Source organism: Phalacrocorax aristotelis, chromosome 21 (assembly GCF_949628215.1).
Source record: "Phalacrocorax aristotelis chromosome 21, bGulAri2.1, whole genome shotgun sequence".
Lineage (NCBI taxonomy): Eukaryota > Metazoa > Chordata > Aves > Suliformes > Phalacrocoracidae > Phalacrocorax > Phalacrocorax aristotelis.
The window spans coordinates 8509353-8533554 of NC_134296.1; the positions used below are offsets into that span (position 1 = coordinate 8509353).

General features: G+C 38.8%; 1 protein-coding gene and 1 long non-coding RNA gene across 6 annotated transcripts in view; one reads left to right on the top strand and one right to left on the bottom strand.

Moving 5' to 3' along the window:
- The window catches only part of NGF (nerve growth factor), a 35082-nt gene extending 13848 nt beyond the window's left edge, over window positions 1–21234 (bottom strand). Inside the window, exons 1-2 of one of the 3 annotated variants that reach the window (XM_075115820.1) lie at window positions 20962–21234; window positions 15492–15612 (exon numbers count right to left, since the gene is read on the bottom strand). The gene's annotated coding sequence lies outside the window, so the exon portion shown is untranslated. The remainder of the gene's footprint in view (window positions 1–15491; window positions 15613–20961) is intronic. The other 2 variants (XM_075115818.1, XM_075115819.1) reach the window with 2 other exon arrangements.
- Window positions 3450–24202, top strand: part of LOC142067308 (uncharacterized) — a 78756-nt gene continuing 58003 nt past the window's right edge. For all 3 annotated transcript variants that reach the window (XR_012663976.1, XR_012663977.1, XR_012663968.1), the window contains exon 1: window positions 3450–3578. This is a non-coding gene — a long non-coding RNA (uncharacterized LOC142067308). The remainder of the gene's footprint in view (window positions 3579–24202) is intronic.

The following is a 24202-nucleotide window of genomic DNA, read 5'->3' on the forward strand; positions in this document are numbered from 1 at the left end:
GAGGGTGGGCACGTGGCCTGTCCTCTCCCTCTACACCTTTCCCAAATTGATCTTGAGCTGGTTCTGCAAAGTGTCTAGCTTGCTGTATTTGGTCCTGAAGTTTCCAATATGAAATGACCAGAAATGAAAGAAGTGGAATTTCAGACTTCATGAAACTACAAAAATCAAACTGGAATTCATCTGGGAAAAGAAAGTATGAGGGCAATCAGACTACGACGTTACTATCCCATCTTACAGCCAAAAGTAGCTAAGACAGAAAAATACACTAACTTTAAGGGCCAGTAAACTTTTCCAACTAGTGATCTTATTCCAGCTATTCAGAAGGGAATATAACTCCTGATTCTTGTCCAAGCCCTGATTAATAACAACCAGCTGAATCCTAACAGCAATGCTAGCATTTAATTTTTATTCAAGATAATAATTTTCATTTTTGTTCTAATTTTTCACTTATTTACCACTGTGCAAAGAATTCTGAAACAAATGAGATTTTTAGCTATTGGACGTGTATTGTAGTGTAATGCATAAAAAGCAGTGACTCCAAAAATGATGTAGAAAATAAAATGAGCTGATATGTCATGATCAGATTCCCAGAGATAGATTCCATCATCTGTAATGTTTCTCTAGACCTTGAATTTGGAAAACAACATTATGTAAGTACAAAGAGCATCCAGAAATTACAGCCAAGGTCCTCATGACATTTGATACTTGATGCCTGTGTATTTCAGGCTTTCCTGTTCTACTCATTCTTCACATCCAACAGGAATTTTATCTTCTTCAAATCTTCGAGTGCTTTTACAACTATTTTAAAAGCCTGAACAGTATTTTAATTGGGCAAGAATTCTGAAAACACAAAAGGGGAGTTGAAGTGTGTCGGTACTTGGCAAGTCAAAATACAGGAAGGATGCAGCAAAGAAGGCTAGAGTTGAGAGAACTTTGAAACGTGTGTTTTACTGAAGCTGAGGATCTGGCTGCACTTGATAAAAAATTTTGTAGCTGGAAGAGTTCAGAATGATGTGTTGGATTTTTTTCCATTAAAAACCCCTTAAGAATATAGACTAAGGATTGCAAAATAAAACTCCCACCTTACGAAATGGAGATGTTTGTGTGTTCATTCAGACATTTCTGAGATAGCAGAGAAGTAGTCAATACTGAAACAGAATATTACTTTGCATTTGTAGGATTTTCCATCCAAAAATATCATTTTGCAAGCACTTAATCAAAAGGGCCTCGCCACTCGCTTATGGTCTATCAGTAGAAGTTAGTTCTGTAGTAAGTGAAGAACCTGAAGAATAGCAGGATTCTTGCCAAGCAGTAGCTATGTTCCTTTTCTCCCTTGTCGTTTTTTTTTCTTTCTTTTTTTTTTTTTAAACTTCTAGGATATTCTTTCCTATTTCTAAATCTGTTTCGCCTTCATGAGACCTATGGAATTCAATTACCTTCTTAGTGATTGAATTCCATTTCTAATGATTTACTTTATGTGACAATATGGATATTGTGACAAGAAAACTCAAATGAGAGCTTTAGAAATTTACTTCCATCTTTTTGTTACAGTTGAAAATGGGTATTGACTCCACGGCAGTCACATTCATTCTGTGCCTGCCTCATTGTAACTACATTTACCTCATTTTGTTGAAACGCCACATAAGGTGTGGGAGTAATACTTTCAATTAACTTAAAATGTTAATATTTTTCTTTAAATCAACGTGCCCCAAATTCAATTGAATATATAAAAAACTAAATAATTGGGCAGTTGCGCAGTAGTGGTTTGACTTCTGTATTCTTTGACATATCCTGTAAATTTGAGAAGTGTATCATTTCTAGGTGACCACTGGACATAAGCAATGGAGAGCAGCGAGCTGTGTCCTGCTATACGTGGGCAGGTATTTGGGCAGGTATTTGTATAGCTTTTCACTGCAAAGCCTGAGCTTGTTCTGAAGATTGTAAGGATGTAGTAATGCTCAAACTCCTGTATTCCACCTGCTCTCCCGTTTAATTTGCATTCAAAACAATTTCCTTAGAAATCTAAGTACTCTACTACAGAGGTGTGGAATACGGTGGGTTTTGCCATCTAAAATAAGCAAATAGTTTAGCTGGGTGCAAGAAAAACTTTCGCCTTTAAAGGCTTTTTAGTACTTTCTGGTGACTTAAAAATTGAAAGTTACTGAAGAGGTGGAAAAAAGGGTTTTCATTCTCTGCACAGCAAGACCCTTTCAAATCTGGTGCAGTTTTGAAATGTGAGGGTAAAATCTCCTAAGCACAGGGACTGTAGTAGAGCTGTCCACAGAAATATCTGAAAACACTGCCAAATAAGACAAAGTAAAGCACAGAAACACTGAAAGAGTTATCAGATTGCAGTATCATCTGTGCAACTGGTGTAATGTTCTCCAGAAGCACAAGTAGTTCCTACAGGAGAGGTAAGAATCTCCTGACATCTAGGGTAGTTTACCAAGAAAAACATGAGGTTCTTACTATTGCTTAGACCTTTAAGCCATTTGTTCTAATATTTTGGCTCATCTAGACATGATCAGAAAAAGGAAAGAAGCAAATAGGATTTAATCTTTGAGTTCTAGCACTTAAAAGCAATGATGCTCCATCATTTTCTATGAAGAGACGGTACTGTTTTGTAACCTGTGGTGCTGCTGGAACTTTTACCCATGTGCTTTTGTACTTCATATGTTTGTACTCGGTACTTAGGATTAAAGTATGGTGTCTGTGTAAATGTGTTGACGTTATGCAAAATGCTCCACACCAACATTTTTTTTTCCTGTATGTTTTCTGTTCTGAACTGTTTTCAGCCTAGAAGATTGTCTTGTTTAATTGGCAGCAGAGTAAACCATTGCAAAGCTGATCTGCATAAGTGTTCAGGATGTTTGGGAAACAAATCCTATTTCTTCCCACTCTTTTATTTGCCTTATTGTCCTTATTTGTTCATTGTATTTGTGTGTGTGTGTGCCTCAAGTAGTAGAAAAACAAGTGTGTGTTTGTCAGTGTTTGTAATCCCTATGAGTACCAGTTCTTTCTCTCTTTACCGTAATCCTTTTCTGCACCTTTCTTTCTGGAATGAGTGGATTAAAAAGCAGTAGAAGAATGGGATTGCTGTCTCCAAGTCCAGCCTGTGTCTGCTACTATGACTAAGTAGTACAGCAGCAAACACAGAGGATATGCACTTGTACTAAAGCACTCCGTCAGGGCCAGGCAGACCCATGCATTCCGTCTAAACAGAACAGCTGTTCTGTGCAGCAGTTGTGCTGATTTGATAATGATTTGCTGGGCAGCACACTCAAGGATCAAGCAATAAATTCCTGCTGGTAAAATCTCATGTTTTCTGGAACTCAGTCCTGCCCCTGGTCATGCCTGTGCCTTGACATATTCTTTTTTGTTTTCTCTCCAGCTCCAAGTGCTGTCTGCTCCACATGCTTTCTGACTGTGTCCACTCCTTTATTTGCAAGTCTCCCTGCCTTCTACTTCCACACATTGAGGCCAGCTGCTTCAGGGTTGCTGCCTTAACCAGTCTTCACTGCAGTGCACATTGGACCTCTTGTCGTCTTAAGCATCCTGGCTTTCATCTTCTGTGGAAGGTATTTACTCATTACTGTATTAACCCGCTCACTGCACAGTGACTTGTGGAGTTGCAATGCTAGACAACTGCTGACAACCATAAAGAGATGTAGTAACAAAATTGAGTGGATTCTGTACATTAGCAACAAAATATATGTTCAGAAAAACTAATTCAAACTGCATTTCCTTGTACTGAATAAGTAAGTACAGTGACTTGATTTCGGAGGTTACTTCATTCCTATGCTCTGAGAGTCTCAGCTCTGCTTTAGTTGAGACCATGACACTAAACCTATGAGGCCAGAAAAATAAAGTCCAAACTAATGCTCTATGCAAAGCTCCCAGCATCCTGAGTGTGTCAGGCAGCTGCTGCACAAAAAATCTGACTAATGCTCCCAGAGAGCAAAGATAGTTTGAACTGGGTTCATATTTTAGCTGTATGGTGTGGGCTTCTGGGCACAGACCCAGTGAGCAGTGGGCGAGTAGGAGTTTTCTGTCTTTGTATTATGTCAGAGTTTGAGGGGAGGCAGCTGCTGTGAATGTTTTAAGATAGGAGGTTTTTCCTCCCCACCCAGACATTTAAGGTGAAATGAAATTTAAGATGAAATTTAAATGTGGGAAGGGGTTTGTCGGGATCTCGAACCAGCAGCCTCTGGAGCCTAACCGCTCTGCAACATCCTTACCTCGCACAAAGCTTCAACAACGATCAGTGTAGTATGCAGAGAATTGCATGATGATGCAGTGTGCAAGATGTCCTCCCTTGCTGGGAGTCCACAGCTGCCTCTGAAATAAATGTCTGTGTCTTTGAACACTTCTGGTCATACAGTTATTCAGTGCAAAAGGTCAGTTAAACAGAGAAGTGTTTGTAAAGAAAAGATGGGATCGTTTCTCGTACTGTTCACTCCCTTATACGTGGGAATCCTTTAAGCAAAGAACAAAGTGCAGAGAAGTTTAAATGAAGTTCAGGCTTCAGCAACCTCTGCTTAAGAAGAGGAAACAGGGAGTTGGACTAACCTGTCAGCCTTAGCAATTCTTGTAAATCTGCATTTGGCAACACACTTGTATTAGGAACATTTGTAGGGTTCTTAACATGTTCGTTTTCGTTTCCTGGCGTCATTGGGTTGCTGAATGCAGTTTTTTTACTACAGTCAAAAAGTACAATGGGGAAGATGTCTCCCTCTCCTTTTAATTGTGCACTTGCATGCTTCTACTGCTTTTTCTAGAACTCTCTTTGGCCTTGTTCTAAGTCTGAATAAATCTGAATGCCTAAATGGCAAAGCGATGCTAATCACTGATGTCATTGCATGTCTTTATGCTGTTCACACTTCAGCTTTCTCTGGGGTTCACTGACTTCCCTGGTATGCAGAGTTTGAAATGTGGGAATTGTAATAAAAGTAGGCCAGGATTAGAAGATTACTGTCACTGCGTTTACCGGCATATTATTTTCCTTGCTGTCTTTTATTGTATTAGGTATGAGCCTTTTTTCCATTTCCATAGTGAGAGCAATCAATTGAATTGTGATTGAATGTGTGAACTCTTGGAACTGGGGATGACTAAACTGCTGTAACAAGCTTTCTCACCCTACATCCATCATAACAATCTTGCAGAAGCTGATTAAACAAGAGCTTATTTTAGTACTATAGCGCATACCTTATGGAAGATACGGAGGAAGGAGCCAGAGTGGGAGGAGATACTTCTGAAAGTTGTGGAATGGCAACTTGCTATAGGAATGAGAAGCTATAGAAATAATAATTGAAGGCTACAGCTGGTAAGTGCAGTACAGCTTGTAGTTCAGATCATGCTTCTTCCAATTTAATAAGGGAAAAATGTTACAGACAAAAGCACGTATGTTCCTAGCATGACAGGATGTGAAGAGCCTTTGGTTGCTTGAACTACTGAGAAGGATGGCAATTCCAAAACCTGTAAAGTCATCAGCTTGAGGTAGTGCTGCAGCTATAGTATGCAAACGCTGTTGATACCACTACTACAAAGTGGAGCATGTTATTCAAACCAGTGTGGATAAAGAGTTACGGCCTCCATGGAAGAGTGCTATCTTTGTGCAAACTTTCATGTTAAAAAATGGTAACTAGAACTCACAGATATACTGATTACCTTTCTAAAAGATTGCCATCTCTTCCCGGAATTACAGCATTTTAATTAGAAGAATGCGAACAAAGTCTTAATCTTATTAATAGGGATAGACACTGATAAGGCAGAGACAAAATCCACAGCAGCATAGCCTAAACATGAAAAACAGTGGCTTAGACCTAGTAACAGCAATGCTACAGCAACAAAACTGCTCCCTGTCCTTACTTTTCATACAAGACAAAGCTTGACAGTGAATAATTTGGATAAAATACCTCTTCTGCCTTGTAACATTTAGCTACATCACACATGGATATTTGAAAATGTATAGCTGAAATGTAGGGAAAAGTATTTTAAATTTACAAACCAAATCCACAGATATATGATTATTTTCTTTAAATTTCCTTTTAGGCATTCTAAATTCTTGTGACATTCAAGGATCAATAAGAATCTCATCTGTAGCTGATTCTGACGGATGTTAATCTTCCCCTTGGATTTGCAGTCTGCTTGAAGTAGTACTTGTTTCTTCATGTCAAGCCTCTGGCAATACTTACTGGAGTTAGGATTACAGTCTCCAGTGAATCCCATTTTTACTGTCATTAACTTTCTAAAGTGTTCCCCGTAGCTGGCAACCTTTCCATGCCTGGAGACCTACTTAGTGGGAGGCTGGGAGAGCGATGTTTTTTGTCTGTCTGGAATCATTGTGCCTTTAATTGAGATTTTTTTAACTTTGTCATTAAGTCCATTTACGTTGTAAGCATTTCATGACAATGATCACATGCTTCACTTCTACACTGCCAGCGTTTCTCTTGTGATTTACCTATTAATTAAAGAAAAAAAAAAGCTTAATGTTTACTTAAGATTTTTACAAGTAGCTTTTTTTTTTCCCCTTCCATTAAGTGGTTAATGAATTCAGAAGATTTTTGGATTGGAAATTAGAAACATGGCTCACCTGCAGATTCTGTGCTATGTTCTAGCTAAGGAAGCAGCTAGATTTATTTAGAAAATTACAGGTGCTCTGTTTTGAGTAGCTACTGTCTAGATAGCAATCGATACCACTGTCAGAACCCATAAACCCTGGGTTTATGGTGATTCCAGATTAGGGACAAATCTTGATCAGAAAGCAACAGGAATGGAAACATTTCTCCCCCAAGTGGCAAGGACTTTATGGTGAATAGAAAGCACTGGGTGCAGTATTGCTAGTTCTGTTTATCGGTCATATAGCAGTGTAACAGCTCGTGGATTACAGGCTACGTTCCTGCTCTAAGAATGTGAGTTATAACATGAGCATGACAATGATCACTTTAGCAGTTGGGGAAGCAAAATACTTGCTTCTTAATAAGAAAAAAACCCAAACTGATTAATCAGCTGAGTCATCCTGCTCTACTGCAGTGTCAGTATGAATGGCATTCCCTATGGATCAGCCTACACAGAGGGGAATTCCAAATCGTAATCAAGAGTGAGTGGCCGAGTTCAACCAAATGTTTCAAAATACCACCTGTGAGTTTTAGATAAAATAAAAAGTAGGGATATTCTCAGTCAAGCAGTTAATTGCTTCCTGAAAACTTATACTGTTCTTTGCAATAATTTGAAGATTTTCACTAGGGTTCCCTCCAAGTAGAACTTTATTTCCATTTTATAGGTTTACATTAGATTGCACTGTAATATACAGATTAACAGACTGGAACGTGGCACCTGCCCTCTCACATTCTTCTTTTTGAATGATGCTGCGATGCTGCAATGCTGCCTTGTTTCTGGGACAGAGAATTTGCAGAGCCTCTAAGAATTAAATCGAGTTTTTAGAAGCTTTTAAAAAGATAAATAACACCAACCTACCCAACCTCTTGCAGATACTACTCCTAGCAGCAAAAATCACACCTGGAAGAGAAATGGGGTATTTTAGAGTTAAGTCAGTAGGTTTTTCAGTTACTATTGTTGGAGAATTAATCCCAAAAGGATATTTCTATGGGTTTTGTTCCTTGCATCTAGCAAAAATGGTTTCAAATAGGAGCTGAAGACAGGTTATGTCAAATTTTTTGCAAGAGTTTGTCCAGTTTAAAATAACGGTGATTGTTTAAATACTTGTCTGGTTCCTTATGTGCCCCAGGTTTTGTGCAACAAGGAAATATTTATCATCATCAGGTCTGTAAATGAATCATCTTTTTCCTGTACCACATGGTTGCACAATTTTACTGACTGCTTGCTTTGATGAATATTTGATGTTTGTCATGTGAAGCTATTCCATCGCATTTTAATATCGGAAATTCCAAGCACACTTAATACCTTAATACGAAGTCACAGTTAATGTATTCATAATAATTTTGTGACCCAATACGACTCAGTAGTCTTCTTTAATTACCAATCATATGGAGATAAAAGTTACAACACAGACATCTGGCTGCAAATCATGCGCCTGGATTAAACATTTTCTCATCTGGCTGTACTATAGTGTGTGGCACAGACTGTGCAAAGCAGGTGGTAGAACCTTAGGTAAGATCCATTATTGCCAAGTAAGCAATTGCTTTTCTTTCTCTCTCTCTTTTTTTCTTTTTTGCTTTTCTTCAGTGGATCAAGATTATAGGTTTATCTCACGCTGATAAGGCTTCACTCAGCACAAATGCTGGAAATGGAAGATTCTTCCTTTTTATTTGATTTGTTGAGTGATGGCATTGCTGGGAGAGACTGAATAAAGCTATAGGAAACAGGAGGAGGAGGTTAAGGGGTTTTGTCAGAGCTCTTGGGAGTTCAGTTCTGTTACTTCCCCTTTGTGCCTTACCATGAGTCCATGCTGCATTGCTTCTAGAACAGGTAATTTGGAGCTCTCCCGTATGAGTGGGGAAGGTAGAAAGGGATATAAATTCTCATTCCAGATTCACACTGGACCTTTTACTAACAAGTAAAACTTGTTACTAACTCATTCACTCAGAGTTTTTAATACTAATTTTCGACCCTGGTTTTCTGTGCTGGGTAATGTAAACCAAAAATTGTTTCTTTTTCTACCTTTATGTTCAACCCTGCAATGAACAGTATTTGTATTTCATAAAGAATTTAGGGACATTTACTCCAAATTTCATATAGTGCACCTACAACTTGTGGTCAGCTGGGATCGTGCCGGTGATACACAAGAGCTATCTGATAGGGTTTTGGTCTTCGTTGTCTAGTCATTAGTCACAATAATAGTCACAATAATAACACATAATAAAATCCATAATCCTTTCTCCACATAATTACGACTCTAGTTTGTTTCAGTTTAGTGCAGATCACTCAGTAGTGTGCAGGACAGAATGAGAATAACTGCCTGAACAGAATATGTAGAAGTATTTTCCCATAGTGAAAAATAGAAATTGCTTCCTTTATGAAATGTGTGCATTTGCACAGTCGATGAAGAGCCACTCTACACATACACAAAGTCTTTGGCACCCCTCTGCAGGCAGGGCAACAAGCATGTCTGGACTGTACACACTCCCTAGCTCCACAAAAAGCATTAAGAAAAGTTGGATTTCAAATGTGTATTTCCATGTTTTGTGTGCCGATATTAACTAGTTCAAATAACCTGACAGGTTTGATATTCACTGTCATTAAATCACTTAACACTGTATGTAACCACGTATTTCCTTTGGATATTTGATGTGCACCTCATCATATTGTGTTAATGCTTTTGTCTGTTGAATCGGTTGTCGGGAACAATCATAACAGCTACAAAGAAGCAATTTTATTCTGAACTGGGAGGAAGGTAGTCTGCATGACCATATAGTGGAAGTAGACAGAAGATAACACTTGTAGCCAGATGGGATCTATAGTATGAAAATCCTAAATGCTGTTGAAGAGTGGGACTCCCCAGACTGTTGTCATAATCATGGCATTAGGAATAGATTTTTCTTTGGTATTTGCCTATTTTTACTATAGTTTTCGTCAGATGATGAATACATGACAATTTTAGACTAACACAAGAAAAATAAGCTTTTTTAAAAATAACATATGCCTAGCAGGTTTCCGACTTAAAAATCTTTTTAAAGAGGCCTACTGTGTTTGCGTTTAGCATATTTCCAGTTTTCTGTGGGGATTTTTGGGATGAATATTAGGTTAAAAGCAGATAATCAAGTTATACACCTTACAAGATCATTTTCTGCCTGCTTAAAATCAAAGCCAGAGGGAAGTACCTAGTTTCTGTGCACAACGTCAGATTTTAAATATATGTCACTTGGAAATGAGCTTTTGCAATTATTTCAGAAGCAGAGAGATGGATTTTAAATCTGGGCAACGGTATTATGTCAGTTTGTCTGTGGTATTGGAAGCGTGTTATTTTCTTAGAAAGTGCTTCCTTTCAAGTGGTGGCATGATCGTGGGTCAAGTGCTGAAGACTGAATTCAAATTACTTGAATTCTTTTAAAAATTGGAAATATTGAAGAAAGGCAAGAAATTCCACCGTTTATTAAATAGTTTTCTAATTTCTTTGCTTTCAAATAGAAAAGGAGAGTGGGAGAAATGAGAAGGAAAGGGCCATGCGCTTTTCTCTCTCAAAACACACAGCGAAAAAAGTGGCCTTTAAGTACAGTCCTTCACAACACTCGTCTCTTTTACAAAGCCAGTTTACAGTGCAGGAATGTGCATCTAGGGAGAGCTCATGGATCAAAGTCCCTCTAGTGCATGTGATTCTTCATGCTTTGGCGAAGCCAGGAACTCACACTTTTGGCGTGTATAACGTGTCCTGGAACGTGAGGCTGAGCAGTGAACCTTTGCACTCTTCTGTTTACAGCATGCGCCTGAGAAAATGATGAGAGGAAGGTTTGGCAAGAATGACTGGGGCAGGGAGGATTTGGATCTAGGCAGAACAGCAACAGAGATGTTGAATATTTTTAGCATTGATAAAACCCACCAATAGGAGAGGAATGGAAAGGGTTCTTGACATGGAAAATAAAAGCTGCCTAGTTTCTGTGGCTTGACAGTTCTGTAAATAAAACATGAACTACTGCACAAATGCAGTGTATAACTGAGTACACAGTTCTTGGTTGCCGTTGCCGCAAAGACTTCAAACTGGGTTCAGCAAAGAGCATCACCTGGTTTTAGTCTGTTTTAATACAGGAAGGACACTTGTGAAATGACACTGTCTGGTGAACCCTTGACCCAATGACGCTTGAGATTGTTGAGGGTTGATCACATCTGACAGAAGGTTAGAGGTTTTATAGCTAATAAGTTTCTACATAAAGATAATATGTTAAAGCTAATATGTTTCTACAGGTTTGATGAAAATGTAGGTAAGTAGAGATCCTGACTACAATGAAAGCTGAGGTGTTAAGAGGTCCATTTGATTAGGGAATTTATGTTAGGGCAAACATGTACCTGTATGTCCTAGTTATTCAAACCTCAGAGGTGCTTGCAAATTTAGTAGACACCAGAATCTCTGACCACCACAGAGAACAAGATTTCAGTATTGAACCTGCTTGTTTCACTGCTTGTTTTAATGTGGTGAAGGGACTGAAGTAAAAATACAAACCCAGAGGAACAGATAAGGGTAGACGCTGAGCTATTGAACATGTGTGTCTGTGACCTACAGCAAGAAATGATATTTGCAATTAATGGAAAAGTATGACAAACAAAGAAGAGGAAAAAGCTTTTCATAGAGCATTATGGATCACTTGGTAAACTGAGCACGAGCAAACACACGTTATGAAACAGCCAGTATGTGGTAGGAATATAGAGGAATGTCATCCACAGATGAACAAAGAATACTAGCCTTGTTTACAGGACTGGAGTCTTTATTATGGGAAGAAGTGAGTATAAAACAACCCTGAATGAATGTTAGATAATTAATTGAAAAATAACTGGCTCCATGCTGTACCCACAGTAAAAAAAGTTAAAACAGGATGAAGAGGCAGTTATCTCTCTGTACTTATTTATTTCTCTTGACACACTTTGTATACTTTTTCCTTCCTGGTAAGAAGTGCAGTTAGTACGATCAGTTTTGCTGAGGGAAATGAAAAGAATTGCGAACACTGTGATCAGAAGAAAGAAAAATGAACTTGTCCTTATTAAAGACAACCCCTTTAACATACTATCAATACATACAAATGACCGTGTTGGACCAGATGAAAGGCACATCTTGTCGTTCGATCTCTGACAGAGGCAAATGGAAGATCCTTAAGGAAGTGTCTAAGAGCAAGGTAAGCATGTAGTGGTACTTTCCCAACCACTCTCCTATCTTTCTGCAGTGTTTGGGTGAGCAGCTTTCTGTGCCAGAGGAGTTTTCTGTGCATTTAAAATCTTCAGTATATTTCCCTTGTGTGTACCTGTCTAGCTATTCCTTGAATCCATTTACATTTCTAGGAGCAAAATACTTTGTGACTAGGAGTTCTGCAGCTTAAATACATGGTGTGCAAAAAAGTGCTTTCTGTTGGTATTGAACATGTCATCAGGTGGTTCCCTTTGATGCACTTAGCTTTTGGAGTGGAAGAGGCACCAAGCATCTGAGCCTGTGGAAGGATATCTTTCTTATAGGTGAAGGAAGGCCTTAACTCGAACTCTTGGTCAAAGGCAATATAAGATAAAAGAGAAGATACCTAAGCTGATGACTGCAAACTGCAGCGAGCTGGAAAGGAAAAGCAAAAGGGAAACCCCTAAACCAAAACCAAACCCCCCCAAACTGACTGAGAGAAAGAATGGTTGGCTTCTCATATGGAAAAACTTGTGGGTGTCAAAACAGTAATAAATACACAACGTTATCACACAGACACCATCCTTCATCAGTGGAGCCAATCTGAATCTCATCTAGGAGACTGAATGTCCCCCATAACGCTGTTCCTTGGTTCTGAGTTCCTTAAAGAGCTGCTGTATGGCTGTACGCTGCTCATCCCCAGAATTCTGCACTGATCACATCTATCCAAGGAAATAATATTGCAGAATGTTTGCTGCTTGCTATTGTCTGCCCAGTCCTTGTCTTCTGGTAAATGGTATGTAGATCCTCCTTTGAGTAGGAAATTGGACAGGTGACCTCCTGAGGTCCTTTCCCATTTGATTTATTCTTTGATTCTACACTTGTCAATATTTGAAGGCCATCTTCCTCTCAGGGAACCCTGTATAACTGACTTGGTTAATGTGTTCTGTATACTGTTTTTTTAAACAAAGCTTTAGTTATGTTGTCACTTTGAAGTATTTTCCGCGTTGGAGGCCCAACACAAACCTTAGTCCTTTTCTAGATGTGTGAAGATGGTAGCAATAGCTTAAAAAAAAAAAAAGGAAGCTGTGACTGTGCATTTTTTTCTCATGTTACTTAAGAATCAGAAACAAACAGAGAAGTACACAAGCGTGACATTTTCTGGTGATCAGCAGTCTGAACAAACTTGTCAAACATGATGCTGTAGGTGGTGTCCATAATTCTACTTGTGTTCATGAAGTGCTAGCACACACACACAAAAATACAGGAAGTCATGGAAAACTTAAGTTACCCTCTACGTTATTAATTTTGGATGCGGATTTCCTGTTCTCTTACTGGTACACAAAGAGCATATATCCATTGACCACAAAAGACTCTTATGAGATTTTCTTAATTCGCACAGAAGGCTGTAACTTCTACAGTTGCAAAGCGTTACCACTGTCAGTGGGCAAGGTAGACAGGAGGGAGTGCTCCCTTCATTGCTGTGGGGCATGTGGCAACATCATTCTCCAGGAAGGCGTCTGGTAGAAAATGGAAGTGAAATAAGCCTGTACTTGGGTTACTGAAGTTATAACCAAGCAAACCTATGGAAGCTTGATCTATTAGCACAAACCAGAATAAAGTCAGTGGTTAGTTGGGAATCCATTGCCTTTCTAGAGAATTCAAAAATCACTCAAATTTAATGAAATGTAGCTATACAAACAATCCCTATATCCACGTGCATATTTAGTTAAAAAGAATTAATGTGTTAATGTAATTCAAAACATTTAAATCCCCCTAAGATTACATGCATGTTTGTCTCTTAAGTTTTGAGCAATCCACACTCATAGTGTACTTGATTCCTTGAGATCTGTAGAATAAACCAGCAGTAAAATTTGAATGGAGTATGAAACTACTTAATGTGAATTATTATAAAGCATTTCTTTTGTTTCTAACTTACTAAAACCTTAGGAACAAATGGATACAAATTAAACACAGAAGCAGCGTGTACAGTTTGTTTCCTAGGGACCTCCAGAAATGCAAGCAGAAGCTGATACGGAATGCAGTGTAAGTAACGTACTTCTCTTAGCAAGTGCCCTACAGAACACATTATTTGTGGGTATCTCAGTTTTTAGATGCCCAGTTTTCAGTTCCTGGGATCAAATTTCCAAAGCTGTTGTGCTCTCAGATTCCATATTGATTTTCAGATGCTTCAGAACCTGCTAAGTGGGTTCTAAATATGACACACAGACACAGTGCAACTGGAAATTAGTAAGTGCTTTGGAAAAAAAACCCAGCCCTTTCTTTTGTAGATCATCCTGCCCTGAAGCAAATTGTCCTATGAAGTCACAAATCTCTGAGCACCTGCTGCCTGCAGACTGTGCAATGTAGCAGTCCATCAATTGCAGTTAGTTTGCTTCATATATCTAAATACAATGAAAAATCTGTAAATTTTCAGAGATGGCTATTCTATGCCCCCTTGCCTGTTATTAATAGGGAAAATGCCATTGTTGAAAGGCTGCTGTCTAGAAGTGTTAATTTTCAGTCTGAAATATGAAAGCACCATAAAATTAAGGATATGTACAGCTGCAGTGACAAAAGACATCCGTTCTTGCACAGCTTGGCAGTTAATTCTTGCCTACTGACCCACTGCAGCTGACGTGCCCTGCTGACGCTCCCTAAAGGCCACAGTGTAATCATTTCCGTGATTAGTGAAAGTACAGTTCCTAAGTAGGACTGAATTTGTAGTTACGTTCATCAGAATTGTGAGTTGTTCTTGAAACATGTTAAGCGGTGAATAGTTCAAATGAACGATTTTTTATGGCTGTGGTAATGCACGCGGCTTAAACACCTCGCTGCTCTGAGGCTGGTACATAGAGCCTCTCAAAAGGATCGCGAAATAATCGGCAGGAAATGATGCATTTTGGAAAATGCAGGCTGTGTCATCCACCACAGGGCAAATCTCTTTGTGAACAAGCACAGGTCTTTTTTCATACCTGAGTCATCCAGCGCATAAAGGCTTCAGAAAATTTAAAGATATGTTTCAAAATAGAAAAACAGCTATTCCGTGAGCCAGAGCGGCTAAACATATCATAACCAAAGTAATACATAGCAGTGAGGTGGCTGGCAGATCTCCATTACAAAAATTTCTGAAGAAGTGTTTTGGTTTTTTTTTTAAAAGCCTGGATCACATATGGTTGTGTAAAGAACAAAATAAAGACAATCAAAGTAAATCAGTGAACCAGACCACAAAAAAAAATCTTTGTCACCTTTATACACACACAATGCAGAGGGAAAAATATGAAACGAAGAAAATCAAAATAGTAGTTTTTAGACTAGCAAAGCCATACTTAACAAATAGAAAGCTGTCAAAGAAATAACCTGCTTCCCAGCAGTATTTATACTGGGCTAATTTACTCATTTTTAAGTCAGAACTGTCAGAAACAGTCTAATCTTTTATTAGATTTCTGAGCAGTTAACAACTAACTGAGGTAAATTAATTTTTGTTGCATACTGTTTCATGCACAACATTTCTCACCAATATGGCAGTTCAAATTAAATGACCAGCCCTGAGTGTAAGAAGCAGATTAATTTTATCAATTATTCATTCATTTCTTTCATTTTATTCCTGGAAGGAGCTTCATATTTACATAACATAAATGGTCATTATGATTTTGTCCATAATATGTAAACTAAGGCCCAAAACAAAGAATTGTCTTACCTTTTATTTGATTTTTTTCTTTGTGCTTGAATCTTTTTCCAGTGAAATCAGTGAGAGTTTTGATACATAACAAGTCAATCGGAGCAGAATCTGATGTTTTATTAGCACATTGTTATGGACCCTATGGGAACAAGAAATTTGATTTTGGAGCCAGGAATGTAAATTAGGGAAAGATTTTTTTGATTCAGTTTAATGATCTCTGTTCCGTGTTCAGCTTTACAAAATCCCTGAACAAAGGAAGTCTTGAACTACATCAAGTGGCCTGGTTACTGCAGGTATGATTTCTGACAGTGATCAGAGTTGTGTTCAGAAAATATTGGTAGGGACTGTCAGACTGAGGGGAGACTGTTAGGGTTTGGGTTGTAAAGTCCAGGCCAGGGAATTCCTCAGGGTTTTTCTTATGCATTGTCACCATCTAACAGTTTCTTCCAGGGAGTACGACTATGAAATGAGGAAGCCATGTTCATGTGATAAAACTGATCCCAGCAACAGAGAATGAGAGCCTGATAGATCTTGATTTGGGTCATCTGATAGTGCCAACTGCTATGCCATAAAATCTCAAAGTATTGTTGTGAATGCAAGAGCCTAGGTAAAAAAGAAGAAAGGCTCTTTACTGGGAAATAAACATTACCTCCAAAATAAGGAAAAGTCAAAAGTGTTTCATTCATTGAACAATGGCACAGGAAATTCGAATGATGCTACAGAAGCCTGGCAGTAAAGCCATCAAGCATGTTATTTCAAACTAAGTTGTGCAGTCGTTTTAATTTTGGATTAGATAAAATGCCAGAGAAGTGTCATTCATGTACATGTGTATATAGGGCCTGATTGCTACAGGCATACAGCAATTTTCATCTTAATAGCTGTATGCAGGCTAAAATATTGAGCAGCGCTTCGCATATTTTCTATTGATGTACAGTTAATGGTGTAATCTAAATGTCTTTCACATGAATCTGGTCACACAGACATTATGCCTGAAGGTGGTCGAGTACTGTATCATTCTGTCTCATTCTTCTAAACACATGGAAGTAACCGTGCCGTGTGGTGTACTTGGGTGTGCTTCATCTGGAGGTAATGCATTCAGAGACGTGCCGACTAGTGAATTGCTGTAGCCAACTCTCTATATCTTTGGTGACTTCCCAACTCTCTGCCAATGCATTCAGCATCTTACAGCTTCATGTGTGTATCCATTAAATTTTATTTCATCCCTTCTCCTCTATCTCTGTAATGGTTTACAAATGCCAGGTGTTAATGTTCCAGTACATTGTAACTCATTTGCAAACACTTCATACTCTCAGAGGATCAAAATTTGTGGGCACAAAATCCCACTTTTACACACAGGAAGTTCTGTATAATTGCAGTGTTTCTTTATACATGCTACAGGCTGAAAAACACATTTAGTGCATCAACAGCAAGTCAGCTAACCTGGGGATAGGTTAGCAAAGTCAGGTTGATCTCTCACTTCTCTGCCTTTCAACCTCACAATATGCCAGCGGTTCTTGGCATTCAGGTTTCACTGATTGCGTTGCCATTCTCTGGACTGTTGCATTTCGCAGGGTGATGCAGTTCTCAGAGTTAAAGATATATTGTCAGTGTAATTAATAATGTAACATTACCATGCTACTTTTTACTTAGATGTATGTATATTTTTAGTGAAAGCAGTTAGAAAAGTATGAGTTCAGTAATGAGTTCCAAATAAGGTATCAGCTCCACAAATAAACAGGCCACAAGGATATGAGATAAAATTGTCTTTTCCCATTTGCAGTATATCGCAGTGAATTTCACAAGATCAACCAGTTGTGTATTTTCATAGGCCTTTCTCCAATATCTCAGTCATAATCTCTTTAGTCATTGATTTACCTGAATAGCTGTAAATCTCAGCATTAATGTCTTTCTGTAGTGGAAACTTACATGAACACATGCCTACACCTAATTCTTCAACAAAAATGAAAATAAAGAATGCTGTCTTTACCTTTTCGTTTTGCCAGAACGCCATTCTTTCATCAGCGAACTAGCAACCCATAATAAATATTACATATTCACGTTTCTTCTTGCTAGGATTAGTCAAGTATTTGCCAGGCTAAAACACTGAGGAGAAGGTTGGGGTGTCTGAACAGAAGTTCATCCAGGCCAGTATTCTGCCTCCTGCAGTAGCTACTAATGTTTAGGGAGTGATGTATGAATAGGGCAACCATATGGTGATCATCTCCTTCGTGTTCTCTCCCACTCAGCAGTCATTTTTGAATCACAGATTTCCTGAACCACAGGTAGTGTCTTTGCTTTTAGTATGTCTGATTACTTCCTGAATCCCTGCGAATTCCGTAGCTCAGTTATGCATGGAGAGAGCAACCGCCTTCTTTTGTTGGCCTTGCACTCGCCACCTGCTAGCTTTATTTCTCGCTCCTCAGCTTTTGAACTGGGAGATGAGACAGCAGCCATTTCCTTTGTAATATGTCGGGGACAATTATGACTCTAAGTATCTTTGTTATAACCCCCCTCGGACATCTCTTTTCCAGACCTAGAAATCATAATCTATATAGTTTCTCTAAATAAGGAAAATGTTCCAGGCCTTTCATCAATCTGCACCTTTTCTTGTTTTACTTTATTCTTTTTCTGAGGTGTAAACGATGACCAGAACTACATGCAATATTCAGGATGTGGGGACAGTATAGGTTTATATCAGGCGCCTGAGATTTTCTTCCCACCAATGAAGTTATACAGCTTTAGTATTAGCGGGACTGGGCAGGTAAGAGTGCACGTAACTCACATTCATAGATACTATGATCTCTTGGCAAGAGCAAAACCGATCTTGCTTTGCTTGGCCACGTAATTTTTGGTATAAATACACATGCAAATATTTAATGAATTTGGCAGATCTGCACAAAGGGTGTTGCGTCAGGAGAACAAGCCACACTCATCCCTTAGGACATCTATCCCAGAGCAGGAGATGCTTCTGTCATAGAAATGCTCTTAAATACATTTGCCTCTGTGAACAGGTTCAAGTCAAATTCAGCATAGGGAGAATTTCCTTCTTACTGTGAAAGAAATGCAGTTGTAGTAGCACTGTTATGTGTGCCTTTCACTTTCTTTACCGTGCACCAAGTTTTGTGGGAAGAGGTGTTAATTTACATTTCTCTAAGTGTATCAGCTGATCTAATAAATGTTGTAGTTCAGGGTCACTTTCTGAGTAAGCCCTTAAACCTTCTTTCCATGAGAGGGCAGGTGCCAGCAGAGGTCACCATTGCTGTAGCCAGTTTCAAAGGAGTTGAGTTTCACTAGCTTTTATTGGACTTCGATTTGAAGGATAGACAAGTATTTCTAAACCCACCAATCCAACATGGCTTTTGGTGTTAGAATACTGAATCTTTTGGAATTAAAACCTTAATTTTATTAGCCCTCTATTTTTTATCAGCAGAGTTTGTTCTTAAAGTATAGACTAAAAAAAGGGCAGAATTACGTTAACTTCTTAAAATTACCAATGTTTTTTCCACATGCCTTTAATTTAAGTCAATTAATGCTAATTAATATGTATTTAATATTCTGTTAGTCCTGAAAGCATTTTGTAAAGAAACAGAAAAGCGATTAATAGAATTTGTATTTAAAGGAACATTTTTACATGGCCAAAGCCATGGGGCAGTTGGGGAACTCATGGAACTTATTCTAGTGATTGAAATAATGTAGTATTTAAATGTGTTCTGTATGACCTTTGTTCTAGGTATCCCATTGAAGAAAGACATTTTATACTTGCAAATGCTAAATCTGGATACATTTTTTAGGTATTTTTCTAACCTGATTTTTAAAATTAACATCTTACGGTGATTACATAGACTGTCTAGTTATTCTACGTAGCAATTGTTTACTTAGCATATGGGTTAGAATGATTCGTTGTGCTCATTGTAATTCTCCACTGAACTTAAATGAAGACATCTGAAAAAATAATTTAAGCTTTTGGTTGAGAAAATAGACACTACTTAGCTACGAGGGTGAGAAAAAGAAAGGCACAGTTACTTTCTTTACTACCTTATCGTGAGACTGACAGACCCCTTTAGGGTGAATGGCTGGGATCGATGAAGATGTGAAGTCACTGTTACTGTGCTGCACAGATTCGTCAGGAGGGCTCCTCTCCCGACCTTGCTGAGATTTGTTAGACAATGATTCATATATATAATTATTAATGTATTTAAAGGCCAAATCTTTTTTATTGTACTCATGTGGATGCTCCAGTTTATTTCGTTCTTCCATCACTCTAATCTCCTTGTGAAAGTGTGGAAAATATTGTAACCTTGTGAGTTTGAGACAGATGTCTGAAATGGTAGTCGCCAGAGTTATTTTTAAAGTCTGTTTTCCATAATATCTGGAACAGCTCAGAAGTGCAAAGAGTATGAACGTACAGGCAAGTTAGCTTCCTCTCTCTTTTTGCAAATAATTGTGACATCTCATTTTGGGTTAGCAAAAAAGTGCCCAAAAGACTTCATTGTGATACTCTAATGCATGAAAACACCCATAAATTATCTGTCTAACAGTTACAATGCAACTTCGAAGTTGTGACAACTTGGAAAAACCAGCCTGACAAGCACGCTCACTTTCGCTGTTTTTCTAAAACTTCTTGAGCATATAAGGAGAATTTAAAGTGAAGAAAGCAACTGAAGCGCAAACACTTTTTGTCCTCAGCACACAAATTCTTTCTGTCTCCCTTACTGGGGTCCCTTTTTTGTGTCTCTGACTAGTGTATCAGATAAAACAGTGTATCACCCGGTATAAATCAATAAGCATTGTTAGTTTCATCGTGTCGCTAACAGGCAGGCAGCAGGGAGTTTGTAAGCTATTCCAAGTGGACATCCTAGAGGGTACAAAGTCTCTACTGAGCTACTGCTCTGCCTGTAGCTAAAAGGTTTCTGCCTTGGGCCAGTCATGTTTTGATTTACTAGAATTCCTATTTATTTATATTAGTAAAGAAAAAAAGGAGTTCTTATCTGGAGTAAAATTATCACAGAAAAAAAAAATTGTTAAGTAAGCCTTAATATTCAGAACAAAGACAGTAAAGAATTTTCATATAGGTGTAACTGCTGTACAATGCGAATAAAACTAAATTCTCATATACCTGGATAAAAAGAATGAGAATAATACTTATGTTTCTCTAAGATTAAGTTGTTCTTACTAAAGATGTTTTCAAGCTTTAAGCTTAAACAGAAATCCTTTATGAACACCTTCCAGATGTGTGTGCAGTTTAACCTGCATTAATAGATGCAATTTTCAGTTTCAATAGACCACACTTTTCTTGCAATTTTCATGTTATTTTTAAGGAACGAGTACTCCGTATTTCAAAGGCATCTGATCTGTTCCTCCTCAAGAGAGCAAAAATCACTGCACAGCAAAAACACACTGGCTAATTTTGAAGATATCAAACTTCCACAACTGGTGCAACAGCCGCGTTACTTGCTTTGTGAAAACTGACTGTAGTGGGGTCACTCACCTCAGAGCAGTATCACTGGACACCAGGGGTACAGGGAATCCACACAGTTGTCCAAGCTGTTTTGTAGTCCGCAGCACCCCAGTCCGTGGACACTTTCCCAAGCCAGAAGAGCCATTCACATTCCCTCTGCCTTTCCAGCCTCATTCACTGCTCTCAGGGCTCAGCTAGCTGCACTGACTCACAGAAATTAAGCTCCCTCTGGGTCCTAGTGCTGTAAATGTGTGGGAGCTGCACGGACTCGTAGGAATTCAGCTTTTGGCTTGGTGCCTAGTCCATGCAGTGATGCACAGATGTGCAGTGAAAGTTTCAAAGCGTGCACTGGTTGTATGACTGTGCATACATAATACAGAGAAAAACCTCCAACTTCCTGGTTCCACTGTCAAGAACTGAAACCCTCTTTAAGGGATGTTTTGTCTTCAGCCTTTCTACTTTCCATCATAATCCTTGTACTCAATTTAAAGATGAGAGCTCACAGAAAGAAACTCCAAGCTCCCCGATGAATGGGTCCTTTTGAAAATCATCTCTAGAGCCCTTTACTCATTTCACGAGTCTATAAACAAACCTGTAGGAACACTAATAGTTAACTGGTGAAGCAGTGGACTGCGTTCCCTGCAAAAATTGTGCATTCCCCATTATCAGCTGTCTTTATCAGGGGTCAGCCAAACACTGATCTAGAGTAGCAAAGAAATATATGACCCTGACTTGGGGCAGAGGAATAGATTATATAAGAACCCTTCCAGACATAATATTTTGTGTTTAACATGCTTACCTTAAGCATCAAAGAGCTATGGAAATTTTTTCCATTATGTTTGTGGAGGAGGATTAAATACTTTACAAAGAAACAACAGTGTGTTTTAAGCACTGATAAATATAGGAAAGAAATGCAAATGTGAAAAATTTTGTAAGGTAGCAAAAAAGAAAAAAGCGCAAGTTGGCTAAATACTCCAAAAAAAGTTGGCTAACTGTTGAGAATTATAAAGCAGCCCCATAGAATTTCTTAGTTCTCATTCTGGCATAGTGTAACCTTTGTGATTACACAGACATGAGGAAAAAATTTAAATCGTCCTCCATTGAAAAGCAGACCACTGCATTTCATCTATGTGGAAATAATCAAACGGGTTTTGATTCCATCCAGAAGAGGGCAGCCATCTGGAGAGACTTGTCCTTAAAATCCTTTGGGGAAGGGAAGGATGTGTCGAAGGTACTATGTAAAGGCGTAGAGCAAGAACGCAAAACAGCTTTGAGGTAATAATGTTTCTTATTTGCCACATGGATATGCTGCTTCCTGAACCTGAAGCAAGCATATCTTCATGTTTTATTAAAACTAGTAGAGAAACGTTAAATTTCTTTCCCACAGTGCCAAAGATAACGGTGGCTTCAATGCTAGACAGCTTCTTGGAGGTGGTGTGCATTTAAAATTGCCTGAAATATCCTTAAGGAAATTGCAGCACAAAATGCTTGATGCAGATGCTAAAATTACCTTCCCAATGTGCCAGGATTTTGCAGATTGCTTTGTTTTTCTAAAACAAAAATGCTTTCAACACACGATAGCGGTCGCAGGCCAAAGTGTGATGTCTTCATTTACACAGCCAGCCATCAGAGTTTCTGAAAGTTTTGCCTGTAAAACTTGACCTCTGGATTTGGCCTTAGCTTCATATTTCATTGCAGAAATGCCTGGCTATTGTGTTGAGCATTTGTCTCGCTTCATTAGAATATCCTCAGATTAGAACTTTGTGCTGGAAAATTTGAAAGACCATTATAGCCCATTGTGACTATAGCAAGCAGCATCAAAATAGATATAAAAAGATAAGCTTTTTTTTCTTTACTTGGAAGTTAGTGCCCACTTCTGCTTAGCATCTCTACAATTGATTTCTCTGCGAGAACTGCCTGTTTTTGCTTAAAATGGTAGTCAGAAAAGGTCATTTGGACAGAAGCACTTATTTCTTTCATGAAGAAATTCTCCTCTTCTACCTTATTCTTGTACTTCTTGAGTTTTTAACACCAGCAGGCTGACAGAAGCGAGCATGTAAGACAGCTGCCACAGTCCCTGGGAAAAAAGCACTAGCTTGTATTCTGTTTTCTTGTGTTCCCACCTAACCCAAGCAAACACTGTTTCTAGCTTTTGGAGTAGGTGTGGCCCTACAGGCACACTAGCAATGCACAGAAGAATGCCTAATCCCAGGTGGACTACTACACCCTGAGCTGAGTGGCTGAAAGCGTTGCACAGAGGTCACATATCTTTCTCTTTTAGCAGAGAATCTGAACCACAGATTTAAAGAGAAAAGTCTTATTACGTGCATGGTTGCTTAACTTTTATCCTCCATGAGCTCAGGATCTTCTTGCTTTGGCAGGTCACTGCATGCAAGGTGAGGGTCTGGTAATGTTAGGGTGAGTAAGGAAAAGATGTACTATGGAATCAGAGGAGCAGCTGCATAAAGAGAAGTTCTGGTAGCACAGAACTAATGAATCCTGGTTTCCTACAGATTTGCATCCAGTTATTTCTCTGCCTCTACTACAGTACTTTCAAGTCTCCCATGATCTCTTGTATGAGCTTCCTTAAACAATATTTCCAGTTCCCCCTAAGAGTAAATCAATCCAGTGTGTGTCTGAGTACTGCCATGTAGTGCACTAATACATTTCATTTCAGGAAAACAAAAGTTCTCAGACCAAAACGAGGAGCAGCACTGTTGAGAGTGATGACTACAGGTGAAATGTTTTGTGCTCTCCTGACTGTAAGGCTGCCTGTTCTGACTCTTAGGCCGAGTTCAGTGTTGCCCAAAGCTCCACAGCAGCAACTGTGGATTGTCACAGCCTCTTCCTTCCCCATCAGCACTTCTGTCCAAGAAAGCTGGAGGCTGGAGGAGGCACAATGTATGAAAAAGTGCCTTATGCTTATGTGGTATGTTTAGGAATGTAAGAGGGCTTGAGGACTGTAGGTGGATTCCTCCTGGAGTCAGTGTCTTTTGTGCTGCCGAAAGTCTCAGGGAAGGTGTTTGAGAAGAAGCAACGCTCCTGAACAGCAGGAAAAAAGCTGCCCAAAATTATAAAAGTCTTAATTTATTTCTGAAATCGTTGTGTGTTTGGAAGTAACACAGGTGAGTACAGCTGCTCTTCGTAAAATCTTGGCACTTTGAGAGGTGTTGTGTCACTGAGAAAGGGGCCCACAGAGCATCAAACAGTTTTCAGAGATCCTGTAAAAGTACAGGGGGATGGAATGAGGTTAACAAGTTTTGTTTTCTTC